The sequence below is a fragment of the Macrotis lagotis genome, chromosome 1, assembly GCF_037893015.1.
Source record: "Macrotis lagotis isolate mMagLag1 chromosome 1, bilby.v1.9.chrom.fasta, whole genome shotgun sequence".
In the NCBI taxonomy this organism is placed as follows: domain Eukaryota; kingdom Metazoa; phylum Chordata; class Mammalia; order Peramelemorphia; family Peramelidae; genus Macrotis; species Macrotis lagotis.
Genome location: NC_133658.1, coordinates 527,483,504 through 527,494,930, shown reverse-complemented (window position 1 = coordinate 527,494,930; position 11,427 = coordinate 527,483,504). Strand labels below are relative to the sequence as shown.

At 35.1% G+C, this 11,427-nt stretch overlaps 1 long non-coding RNA gene across 1 annotated transcript in view; it reads left to right on the top strand.

The window, feature by feature from the left end:
- Positions 1–1,288: 1,288 nt before the first annotated feature.
- Positions 1,289–11,427, top strand: part of LOC141520921 (uncharacterized) — a 30,844-nt gene continuing 20,705 nt past the window's right edge. The window contains exons 1-2 of the long non-coding RNA XR_012477795.1: positions 1,289–1,629; positions 5,534–5,660. This is a non-coding gene — a long non-coding RNA (uncharacterized LOC141520921). The remainder of the gene's footprint in view (positions 1,630–5,533; positions 5,661–11,427) is intronic.

The window sequence follows — 11,427 nt, the reverse complement described above, 5'->3', positions numbered from 1 at the left end:
GAAAAAAAAAACTTAGGGCTAGATTTCTTTTTTTACTTATACCATTTCTAGGCATGCTGTATCTTGTTTATCTGCAGTATCTACAAGTTTAACCTAAATCTTTCTTGCCCTTTATTTATGAATGAATGAAAAAGTACTTGTTAAACACTCTAAAAGTGTTATGCTAGGAGCTGAGGATAAAAATTAAAAAGCACAACTGGTCTCTCCTGCCGGTTTCCTTCTCATGGGGGTTTTACATTCAATGGTTCAGTGACCTTTAAAGGTGTATTGCATTGAGCGTTCCTCCATTTTTCTCACTTTAAAGGCAGCTGGATATATAAAGATGGGTGTTGTCAGTTCAAATACTGTATTGGGGTGGCTTGGTGGTGCAGTGGATAGAGCACCGGCCCTGGAGTCAGGAGTACCTGAGTTCCAGTCAGGCTTCAGACACTTAATAACTACCCAGCTGTGTGGCCTTGGGCAAGTCACTTGATTCTATTGCTTTGCAAAAACGAAAAAAAAAAAACCCCAAATATCGTCTTAGATACTAGCTGCATGAACCTGGGCAAGTTATTATTACACCTCTTTCAGACTCACAATGTGCTTTGCAAATCTTAAAGTGATATCTAGATAAACCCTTGCTGTAATTATATACTACTGAAAAGTATATTGGTTGTATTCCCACTAATTTATCTGTTTCTAATTTTTGGCCCATTTGATCATGCTAACTATTTTGGTATTAGGATTGGATGGAGTCCTGGATTTAGATTTAGGAACAGATTCAAATCTCAAGTCAAATACTGAAAAATACCTGGGCAAGTTACAACCTCTCTGTGACTCATTTCCTTCATCTGTAAAATGGGGGAGTTGGACCTTAGTGACTTTTAAGGTCCTTTCTAGTTCTAAACCTATATCATGAGCTTTCTTTCCAGAATTTTCAGTAGCTATGCTTGCTGGAGAGAAAGGGGCTGCAGTGTCTGTAGCCTTTTAAGTCCTATCCCCACAAGTGTTGATTTCCTTCCATAACAGTGGATAAAAGGGTAGAACTGGAGGTAGGGCTGAAGTTCTAGGGGCTGCTACTTTTTCTAGGACTCTTGGACACAGGGGTTGTGGTCTTTCTCCAGTTGGGTCCAAGGGGAAGTGGTGGTAGTGAAGTTGGTGGTGGTAGATTGTCCCATCTGGAATATGCTTAATTCTTCTCACCCTGAGGGAAAGTTGCTGCTTCAACTATCATACTTACCTTCCCCAACAGTAACACTTAAGTATTCACTGGGGATGAGGGGGTAGGGTTATACCTACTTTTACTCCATAGGGCTCTTCCTTTGAATGATCACTGTAGGTTTTGGATTCTGAGGACCACCCTTATCCCAGGGACTCTTTTATTTAGCAGCCTATGGGTGACAGTTGGTTGACAGTTGATGTGAGCAGGGAAGGGGTTAGATGAACTTTTTCTTCATAAGGATTGGGTCAGTTCCACCTTTAATGCCTAAGGGTAGAGAAAGCTGTTAATAGGTATTCTGGAAGAAGAGCTAAGGTGCCCCAAATATTCTCATTTCTATTCCTAAAGCTCTTGAACACAGAGTCTGCTGACAGTTGTTCGGTTGTTCTGGAACATTCTGATTCCTGCTAATCTTCAGAATGGCTAAACAGGTCAGTTAAGGGATTTTGCCTGCCCCAGTTGTGTTGGTTGATCACCTGTTATTGGAAGTGGTGGCTGGGACGAATAGTTCTTACTTCTGCATAATGGTTACTAATAATATTTGTACTTATAATGCAAAAAGAAAAATGCGGAAATTATTTTCTATGTATTAAGCAATACGTTTCTTATTTCTGTGTGTTAATTATAATTTTAGATTCTAAATGAATGGAAAATAGGAATGAAAGGTAAGAGTAAATTTGGGTTGGATTACTATAACTTGAGGTAAAAAATAGAGTAAGTAGTAATTGAAATTGGAAGGAATGAATCCAGAACTGAAGAATGATTGATCTTATTTTTTGGATGCCTACTGTGAATGATCTACTATGGTAAACTTGAGATAGGGGATACAGAAAAAGAGGAGACCCAGTACTCAAACATAAGGAATTTAAAATGGGTCTACAGGGAGCCTAACAGTAACACCTGTTTCCTAAAAAAGAAAAAAAGTATCATCCATTATAGGCAATAAATAGTGATATAAATTTGTTTTTGTTTATGGACCACAATGTTTGGGGAAGGCCTCCCAAAGGACTAACTTGGATTGGACTCTCCATAATTTCTTTTAGAAGAGGGGCCTTTTCTCATGCATTTCTTCTTTTCTTCTGGTACTAGAACTCAGGTTCGTTCTACAATAATATGTAACCACTTGAAGTAGAATAAAATGATTTTAAATTAATTTGAAAATTTAACTTAAATATAATTTGTTTTTCTGGTTTCTAGTTGCCCCCTAAAGTTCACTTTTAAACTAAAATTCATCATTTACGTTTTGAAAATTTTTCATAAAACTTTAAATATATGGAGTGGCAAGGTGGTACAGTAGATAGAGCACTGGCCCTGGAGTCAGGGGTACATGAGTTAAAATCAGGCCTCAGACACGTAATAATTACCTAGCTGTGTGGCCTTGGACAAGCCTCTTAACCCCATTGCCTTGAAAAACAAGCTCAAAAAAATTTTAAAAATACAATGAACTATCAGAAATGACTATTTTCCAATATCTGTTTCTCCTAAATAAACTCCTGTATCTTGTTTTAGTTTCAACTGAAATATGCAGTTACTTTAGCTAAGAGATAATTAAGTGAGAATAATCTACTGAATGAAAATAAGATATTGTGAAAAATTGTGAGAGAATAGTAGGGGTTTGGGAAGGCCTTGTAGTCACATTTGAATATTTTAAATTTCTACCATTTTCAAACAAATCTCAGAATCTTACCTAAAAAAAAAATAATTGGAGAGGAGCTTCAAGGTTACCTGTTTAACTATTTCACTTAATAGTTGAGGAAATTCAGGCCCCAAAGTAATTAACTTGTCCAAAGATAGCTTCAACAGAGAAGAAATACAGAAATACAGAACTGCCATTTTTTTTATCTTCAGGCCTCTGGTCCTGAAGGCAGGAAGACCTAAGTCCAAATACAATCTCCAACATTTAACTACCTGTGTGATTCTTGGCAAGTCACTTAACCTCCTCCGTTTGTCTTACACTACTGGAGAAGGAAATGGAAAACCACTCCAGTATTTGCCAAGTAAGCCTCAAAGATAACACTGCCATGCTAGGGTCTACTGGGTACAAAGAATCAGGCACAAACAAATAACATTATTATTGCTATTGCTACTTAGTACTATATTGATATTTTCAAAAAAAACCTTACATAAGATACCCAGGCTATCCCAATTACAGTTCTGAAAGGTAAGTGCTATTATTAGGCCCATTTTATGAATGAGGTTTCATTAATTCCCGAGGGTCATAATGCAAAATGCTTGACTAATGGAAGATTTAAACTCAGGTTTGCCTAACTGCAAATGCAGTACCTGAGTATCTGGCAGCTTTTAAACTTGGTTCTGAAAAAGATTATCTTTTATTTAAATGATTTAGGTGACAATCAACTGAGCAAGGTAATAGTTTGACAGACAATCTTTAGGTAAGGTACAAAAAAGCTTTCTATACTACATGCCATCACTTAACTGCACTATGGTCTTGTATTGTGACTTCTAGAACACTCTTTGAGAACCACTCAGTTGTCTCTGATTGATTAACCAGGCAACTGAGTTTAGGATTAGAAAGCTAGAATGTCAAAAGGTAAATACTGGTGGATGAGGATTTGGATTTGGATACAGATGATGCAATTCATTGTTCAGTATGCTTATCATTACCAAGACACTGTGAAGTTGGCCTGTCTGATCACACTTTGCTGAATGAAGTGTTTTATTTGAACAAATCCAATTTTGTATTAAACTGCAATTAGATAGGAAAATAATGCCTTGGTACAGAACATGAGTGTAAGTTTTAGTAGAGGACATTAGAGGCCCTTGCTTTATAACTGAGGATCATAAGCTTCGGAGAGGATACTCAGCTAGCCAGTGTGAGAATTTGGCTCCTGGCTCCTAACACAGCGGACTTATCCATCTTGGTTTTTGGCAATGACAGTTGTCTCTTGGCCAAATATCGTTAGGACATGTTTAGTGTTTCACTCACTGAATTATTCTAACTCTAATACCTAATAAGTGACTTTTCAAAAAAGGAAAGAAGAGGCTTATAAGGGTAAAAGGTCAAAAGGAGAGTTTCATTATACTGATGACAAAATTCATAATGAAAATTAAAGCATTTCTACCTGCTTGGTTTTTTGACTATTTTGACATCCATGCCACCTTTCCTCTTTTGTCCTAAAATCCCCAGAAATAGAATGATTCTCACATGTTCACATTGTCCTCAAATGGGCCATGGCATAGAGGACAAAATCTTAGAAGATAAATCTGAAGATCTTTGTTCAAATCACAACTCTATGCATTTCACTTTGGTCAAGTCATTTAACCTCCAGGTCTTGCCTTCCTTTTTACTAGAATGAGACAGTTCCAACAAGCTTTCCAGAGTAGTAAGGTCAAGTAAACCCTTGTAATTGTAAATAGAATAAAATAATAACCAGGTACATAATAGACTTAGGTAATGAGATTAGAAAATGTTTAAGATTTCCCATTCAGGCACTAAGCAAATCTTGCATTAATGACTTTTAAAAAAGCTATACCATTTACACTTGAACACACATAAACTTCATTTTAACTTTCAGGCTTCTATATCATATATTTTTTCTTAAGACTGCTCCAGGTCTTGGGCTTCATGTCCATATATAGTTTAATTTTATTTTACAAAAATCCTGCATTGTGCATTAAAACCAATCTTTGATTTCAATTTCAAATATTTCCAATAGACATCTGTAAAACAACAGAATAAAAGAAAATAAAGATATGGTTATTATGTCTAAGTTGACATTTATAGGTTCTATCATTATTTTGGATATCATGGTGACTGAATTATCACTTGGATTTATCTGGTTTGAAAAAAGGATATTACTACTTGGGGAATTCAAGCCTCCAACCCAGGCCTGTGAGCAGATATGTTCAAGTTGCTCTAGGAACTTGGAAGTGATGTCAATCTTGACAAAAATCATCACATTAGAAGGTTGCTGTTTTCAAATTGTGAACCACAATACATAACACATCTATCTACATAAAACTCTGAATGCTGTCACATGTAATGCTTGAAAAAAAATAATTCTTTTAACTTAATCTAAACATGTATCGTATTAGGAGTCAGTGGTCCTGAACACTAGCTAACTGGTGTCATCTCTGTAACTCATTTTCCTGACTTAAAAAATGAGGACCTCCAACATTCCTACCAATATTAAGTATTCATGGTCTGACGTAAAATCATTTTATTTCCATCACCACTTCAGTCTCCTTTAACATACTTTTGCCCTTCTATATAGACATGAAATTCATGAATTTTTGCTATGTGCTTATATAAATATCTTTCAATGAAATGGTAGGAAATAATTCAGATTTTTTAAATATTTTCCCCAAAACCAGAATGATTCCAGAAATAATTCTACATCAGACTGAGATTCCATAAGTTGCATTTGCTTGCTCATCTTTGGTTTTGCAAAATGTCTCGATCCAAGAAAGTACAGAACCAGTACAAGGAAATGGATTGGAGGTAAGTTTTCATCATGGCAAATTTATTAAGTAAATTTAAATGTCTTTCAATTCTAATCACTAAATGATATGTCTAATTAGAACCTAAACTGTGAACAAGAAAATGAAAGGTTAATCTATATGATGGGTTGAAACCAACATAAAAACAAGAATTAAGCAAAACATGGCAGTGTAGGGGAAAAAAGCAAAATTCTGAAGAGTGTGATATAGTTTGACCAAACTACAAGTACTGTGTTTCCTGTAGAAGTTTAGGACATTTTTTCCATGAACTATAGCACTTTTTTGCATCTTTTTGATGCAAAATGCAATTGAGGAATTAAACTGCATACTTATAAAGATAAGCCAGAGCTTAATTTTAAATTCCTCAGGACTACAATTTTGATACTTCACCACAGAACTCCAACTGACTCCATTATTACTTGGAATGGTAATGGGGGTAGTTGAAGAACTGACATATTTTCCCAATATACTAGAATTTGACATTTCCCCCTCATGGATAGAAGTTATGAAGGAATTGCGCCAGTTCAAAGAAAGCAGAGGACAGCAAGAGTTGTTATAATATACCAAGCAATAAAAAACATAGATTTTTTTTGCCATCATCAAGATCTTTACCATCATCAGTTAGGTACAGTAGATAGAGTGATTGGTCTGAAATCAAGAAGAATTGAGTTAAAAATCTGGCCTCAGACATTACCTGTATGACTCTGGACAAGTCACTTCACTTTTGCCAACCCTAGTTTCCTCATTTGTTAATATCACCTACCTCCTGGGTCATTGTGAGGATTAAATGAGGTATTTGTAAAGCATTTAATAGTTTTTGGATCATTATGTTCATAATTATTCCTTTCCTTCCTTAAAGAACCCCACTGAGGTCTCAAATTCATCAGAATTCTCATTGAATTCCATTTTCAGTTATAAGCAATTAAACTGCTAAATTTTACCCTTATTTCATCCAAGTTCTCTAATTTTTAAAAGAAGAATTTGTTTAGAATTAATAATAATCATAATAATAGGGACAGTGAGGTGGAGTTGTGGATAGAGCATTGGTCCTGGAGTCAAGACGCCTTAAGTTCAAATCTGACCTCAGATACTTAATACTGACTTAGCTGTGTGACTTTGGCAAGTCTCTTGACCCCACTGCCTTGCAAAAACAAACTAAAAATTGTTATCATTGTAGTGGAGATACTAAGACATCTAATATCACCAAGTCACCTCACTGTGCCCCTCCAGGTTCTCTTCCAGTGTTATATAGTGGAAAGAACACTGGACTTGGAACGAAAAAGATCTGGGATCAAATCTCACTTCAGATATTTAATAATTTTTGTGACAAAAAGCATGCCCTTCTCATCTACAAATGAAAATAATACCTGCAACTACCTACTTCAAAAGGTTGTTGTGCAGAAAATAAACTTACAAATTTTAATACAAATGAAATTCTTTGTCTACATTATACATCTAATTAAATTATTATATATTATTTCTTATCAGGTCTATGCTATTGAAAATCTGATTTCTGCTATAACATTCAAATGTTGAAATTCTTTAGTAACTAAAAAAGGATTTTGCCATTTTGCCCATTTCTCATTTTCAGTGATACATAGTTCTGCTTTGCTTTGTATTTTGCCCATTTTTCTTTCTCAGTGATACATAGTTCTGCTTTGCTTTGCGTTTTTACTCTAATTTTTTTTAGGCTTAGAACAATAGAAAGGTATCTCCTTTTACTTTTGGGAAAAAAAATCTTAGGTTTATTTCGGAGGACCTTTGATTTTGTCTATGGCTATTCCCTCTTGTCTATGGCTATTCACCAGAGTAAATATCCTTCACACTTTTCTATCCTGTGAAATATTTGTTAATGTTTTCTATAAATTCTCTATAGAAAATTGACTTTTGATTAGAAAGGTCTTACTCTTAATCTTTTAACATCCTGGAGATAGCATTATATACTATCTAGATTGTGAATCTGTTCCCTCTTATTCTCAATGCATGACAGACACATTTCCCTTTTCCAGTCTTCAGATTCCTTTTTCTTTAACCCAGTTCCTCATGGGAAAATCTTCACTGATTGTGTGTTGCAACCTTACTCCTTCCCACACACCCCAATTGTTTTACATTGAAATTTGGATTCTTTGATTCTTCTGGCATTATAGTGTTAATTTTCTAAATTCTGATATATATATATATATATATATGTATTAGATACTATATATATATTATATACATATATATATATATATACATATATTGGATACTCATTCAAAAAAAGCAATTTGAGTTCAAAGGAAGAGAAAAATAATCCATATGCACACAAAGATAATAGGAGTTCCAATTATTAAGGCAAAGAATAGGGTGTTCATCAATTGAGGAATAACTGAATAAAATATGATAAGTGAATCTAATGGAATAATACCATATTCCCACATGTATAAAACACAGCTTAATTTTAAGATCCACAATTTGATACATAAAATTATTGAACACATTTTTACTCATCATAAAATTCATACAACTATTCATCACTGTCAAAATTCCCATCTATTAGCTTGTCCTCATCTGTGTTTGATGACAAATCACTGTCTTAGGAGAGGTTCTGAATGTTCTCCTGCCTGTGCTCTGCTCTGTTGCTGACCACAAGCAATCCCTAGGCAATTCCCTGGTGTCTGGATGCATGCTTAGTCCATTCCATTCCATGAATCTGAAGCACTAATTGTGTCCTCCTTTGAAATCAGTCAATTCTTTTATCTTCAGCAATTCTTCTTGCCTCCTGTCCATCTTTGTGGACACAGGAATTCCAATGGCCCTTTGCTCTTCCATCCATTCCTTCAATCCCCTCTCTAACACAGTTCATTTGACTGACTAGCCTCTCACAGCCTTCTTCTGCCATGGAATTTTCAGGAGGGTTTCTTCTTCCCATAGCCAGTCTTGGATTTCCCTGTTGAAGAATGACCAAATTGACATTCAGCAGCATGATTTCCCTTAACTTTTTAAACCTGGATCACATATAATTTGAATTCAGCATTGTAGGAAAACCTTTTCTGAGCCATCTCTGGGCAGCACATGGCAACACTTAACCTAATATTCCATGAACAAATATGAAACAATGAGCACAAAGACAAAAGAGAGAAAAAGCAGGAAATGCAAGTAAAAAAAAATCTATAACCACTATTTAAGATTCTCCTAGTTTATGTTCCCCAATTTTTTCAGAAAATTATGCATCTCATACATGATGAATTATGGTATACCTTAAGAAATGACAAAAAAGTATTGTTTCAGAGAAACCTAGAAAGATTTGTATAAACTGATATAGAATGAACTGATCAGAAATAGAACTATTAAAAATAACACTATAAAGAAAAACTTTGAAAAACTTTAAAATATTGATCAATGTAATGACAAACTAATACTCCAAAGGAACAACAGATAATGAAGTCTGCTATCCACCCAACAGATTTGGTAGACTCAAGATAAAGAACCAGGCATACCTTTTCAGGTACAACTATGATGGAATTCTGTTTGTTTGACTGAGTATTTATTACAAGTTTTGGTTTGTTTTTTTTTTAACTTAGGAAAAAGGAATTAGTGGAAGGTTGATAATTAAGGATATGAAGAAAAAATGATAGAAAGAGTATCACTGGGTTGCTTTTAAATGCAGAGAAGGAAGGCCAGAAATAGTCAACAATAGGATAGTTTTGAATGTTGAATTTATTATATACTTAAAATTATACATAATAAAGATTCACAGTTCTGTGTATAATCCCCTTTTTGGTCTGTTAATGGATTTGAAAGTGCTCATCTTATTTGATGTTAAATTCAGAATTTTTTTAAAAAGTAAAATTTTTAAAATAAATAGGGTTTCTAGAATGTATCTGGTGCTTACTAAGTGTCTATGGGTTGTCTGAAAGTCCCGGGCTGCTCCTAAATGCAATAGAGGCTCTTCCTATCCTCCTAGTCAATCTGGAATGACCCATCTATACTGTCTATCCATAATATGGTAGAAATAGCTCATTGTTTAATAGAACTATTGGCCATTCTTTGTAGTTTTCCCAGGGCTTTTAAAATTAAGGGTTTGTTCATTTTCACTAAAAGTCCAAACCAAATCACTTAAGTCTAGAACCTAGAGGGACCTGGATCATTCGTTATATGGCTTCCTGATCTTCATCATTGTTTATATGCAAAATTATTCTATTACACTCCTTTGTAACAGTTAATACAATCACTACATTTTAAAAGAGAATCTATTTTGCTTTTGATTTTTTACCAGGATTTCACAGAAAGTGCTGCCAGGAATATAAAATGGCACCCCTTCAGCTTTGAAGACTTTGAAATGGGGCAGCTAGGTGGTGCAGTGAATAGAGCATCGGCTTTGGAATCAAAAAGACCCAAGTTCAAATCTGGCCTCAGACACTTCCTAATTACTTAGCTGTGTGACCTTAGGCAAGTCACTTAACCCCACTGTCTTGACCAAAAAAACCCTAAAAAAAAAGACTTAGAAACATTGATCAATGTAATGACAACCCAATCCTCCAGAGGAACAATGACAAAAAGTGTTTCATAATCCAATCTCCTCTTCTTATTTTGATTACATAATATTTTCCTTCACACTCCCTAAATTCCAGTTATGCTGATTTCCTTTTCCACAACATTTTCTTTAAGAGAATGAAATTTGAGATTAAAAAAATGCTTAAAATGCTATTTTAATTATTTAGGAAGTGATGAAAGTCTTTAAGACTCTGTTTCTTGGGTCAGCCTGGTGGCTGCTTGTATTCTTTCATTCTTACTGAATACCAACTTCTACTAGGGCAATCTGACTTTAAGGTCTCATTCAGTTTCCAATCTATGAATTGAACTATAATATGATCTATAAAAACTACTTCTCTAAGTGCTTATTGTGGACATACCATATAGATATAATAGAGACTTCCCTACATATGAGATACAGCCTTCTTTGCTCTTATTCATATCATGGCCATATATAGTCATTATTTTCCTTATATTTATCATGGCATAAATCTGCCTGTTATCAAGTTTCTTCTTTTTTCCATATCAATTAGCAAACTGTTTATGTAGTCATTATCCAGAGGAAATTCTGTCAAAAAAAGGGGCCCACCAGGGCAGCTAGGTGGCGTGGTGTAGGTAAGTGACATAGTGGATAAAGCACCATCCCTGGAGTCAGGAGTACCTGGGTTCAAATCCGGTCTCAGACACTTAATAATTACCTAGCTGTGTGGCCTTGGGCAAACCACTTAACCCTGCTTGCCTTGCAAGAAAAAGAAACAAAAAAAGGGCCCACCATCTCCACCTATCACAAACTTTGAATAGACAAGCCAGGCAGCCTTTATGAAGCAGCCAAGCATCCTGAGGGCGGAGAAAGAAGGTAGCATGTGCTAGGCAGGTCAAACTACCCAAACACCATAGCCATCCCAGTACCTAGAATTCAAGAGCTCCAAGAATTTCAATGACCTCCAAACCACTAATTCTGCTCCCTATCTCAATCTAGTTACTATCATCGAAAGAAGGAACTTGTTCTCCCAGCAAACATCAACAGTCATCTGTCAACCATTGGAAAGCTGTCATCTCCCATTTCAGCCCAGCTCCCAAACCACACTGCTATCTATATCTTTCTGTTAGAAAAATGAGCTTCTTGAAAGCAGTCTCTATCTAACCTTTCCCAGTGATCATCATAGTACTTTAAACATTGCTGTTATCCAGTTACCTCTGATTCTTTGGGACCACATTTGGAATTTTTTTTTTTTTTTGCAAAAAATACTGAA